Source organism: Nicotiana attenuata, unplaced genomic scaffold (assembly GCF_001879085.1).
Source record: "Nicotiana attenuata strain UT unplaced genomic scaffold, NIATTr2, whole genome shotgun sequence".
Lineage (NCBI taxonomy): Eukaryota > Viridiplantae > Streptophyta > Magnoliopsida > Solanales > Solanaceae > Nicotiana > Nicotiana attenuata.
The window spans coordinates 94,595-97,007 of NW_017672453.1; positions in this window are offsets into that span (position 1 = coordinate 94,595).

Below are 2,413 nucleotides of genomic sequence, written 5' to 3' on the forward strand. Positions count from 1 at the left end.
TCGAGAATTTCTGCTATCGCAAGTGCGGATTGCTCAAATTCCCTTTCGGATCAAGTTAAACATTTTCTCAGTTACTTTAACCTAGGGACTATTCAAGCCCAGTCGTACCCTCATCCGGGGTCTATCTGCAACGGCTTGGGGCTATATTCCCTCTAAGTTCAAAACAAGTTTCCAAGTCGCCGGATCTTGAGCGAACATTCACTCAAGTATCGTTTTCGAAAGCCTACAGGCTACCTTTATTCCCAGACATCTGAGCAAATCCACCCTCGAGGACTACCACAGGGGTCTGAAAACCTAAGTTTTGTTCTGAAAGTTCGAAGCCCTATTCTCATTCGACTCGAAGTCTGGTATCCTGATGACTCGAGTTTAACAATCCAACCCGGGTTCGGTCAGTCGGTAGAATCACGCATTCAGATTCTTCACAAGTGCAGAAAAAGGGATTTAAAGCATAAATCAGAGAAAAATTGAAGAAACATCTTTTTCATTAATAAACAACGATTACAAAGCCCACGAGGGGTCCTTACACATGATTGCAAAGCCCATAAAGGGTCCATATACAGAAACAAAGAGGCAAAAGTTACAGCTAAAAGTCTAATCTACTTTCAGGGGTACATCCTCGGGAGCAATGCCTTCGAGAATCATTTCTTCGGGCCCTCTCCTCGACCTTCCAAACGGCGTCTTCAAGGATGAAGAAGAAGCAGAAAAAGACGAAGAAGTGGCTGGGTGAAAAGTTTGGCGAGTATGGGTCTCGCCAGCGCCACTATTGTGAAGCCACTTCTTGAGACATTGCACCGGTGCGGGATGCAACCGTTAGTAGATGGTACCACCTCACTCCACGGAAAGCAAAAGGAGTGAAGTGCCGCACCGGGTAGTTAAGAGAGATGAGCACAAGTTCGTAGTCCACATGCTCTTTAATGCAAAAATAATTTGAGATTTCTCTCTCATTAAATCGGGCCAACAACAACAACAACAAACCAGTGCGATCCCGCTCAGTAGGGGAAGGCTCTGGGAAAAAGTCATGGCATAACTGATGGGAACACTGCCATGAGATCCTATGATCACAGGCTTTAAACATGGCGAATGGATTTGGATGAAGATGAAGAGAAGAGAGGAATAAAAGGCTGTTGGAGAACGATTGAATGAAGTTTTGATTCAAGAAAGCTTCCATTTATAGAAAGGAAGAAGCGTAACCAGCAGCGCAATCAATGCCTCTGGGAAACGTACCGACGGCACAATCAATGTCTTTGGAAAACGGATCAACAGGCACAATCAATGCCTATTGGAAAACGGATAGTCGGCGATATTATCTCCTTGAGAAAGTAAACTGACTCTGCGTCAAATTTTCCTCGGAAAGACTTATTGATGGGACGTCTCAGCTATCGCAAAAGTTGACGTCATAAGCATGACATCATCACAGGAGGCTCGAGGGGACCGGTGTTAAAATCATTTCTTATCATTTTATTCTAAGAAACGCGGGGACTATCTGTATACGGTAAAAATCAGAGGGCTCGATTTTATGATCACTAGGGTGCCTCAAAAAAGACCATCCCCGGAAGGCTCGACATCTAGCTCGAAGTTTGCCCCCGAGTGTTCACAATGATTGACCTCGAGGCAGTGCAAACCAACGGCTGCGATGCACTAGCGGGTTCCCAAGGCATATGATCAAAGCTGACAAAACCTGCAAGGGAAACACTAGTCTGTGCCAGACTAGTAAGTAGTTGTGCCGACTATACTTCTTTGTAATAATTACTCATGTACTATGTATGGATTTCCCTCCATATATAAAGGGGATACTTTGCATTTTGCAAAGGGGAGCTGATACTCAATATTCAGTACAAGAACTTTCTCTCCGCCCTCTAACTTAACATATGGTTTTGTTCTTATTACTTCATCTATTACTTACATTTATTGTTCTTCATTTATTGCTTATTATTGACCATAAAGAGCCGCCATTGATTTTATCATAGCTATTATTCGTCCATCGACTGCCCACGGCAGGTCATCAGACTCGACCTCGAGACCCCAAATAGGCAAGCTCGAGGCCCCGATTTCAGCCAATTGGTTTGGTTACCGCTTTGTTCTCAAGCTCTTATCTCATTTTCTTATCTCTTAGTTAGCATCTATTGCCTAAACAACTAGCATAAAAATAGATCACGTATTTTTAGAACCACAAAATCCAATCTAATTGTAATTACCATTTTCAAGGTAAATAGGCCTAGTTATGGCTAGACAAGAGGATACAAACAAATCAGTAGATTGTGCAAGATAAACATAGTGAACCCCAATATAGTGAATTCAGTGTTGCAAATATGACGTCATAATCCTTGAGAAATATTTAGATAGGAGTTGGGCTAGTTAAAGGTACCGTAATAGTATTACAGAAATAAAAGGGAGTGCCACTTATAAGACAGTC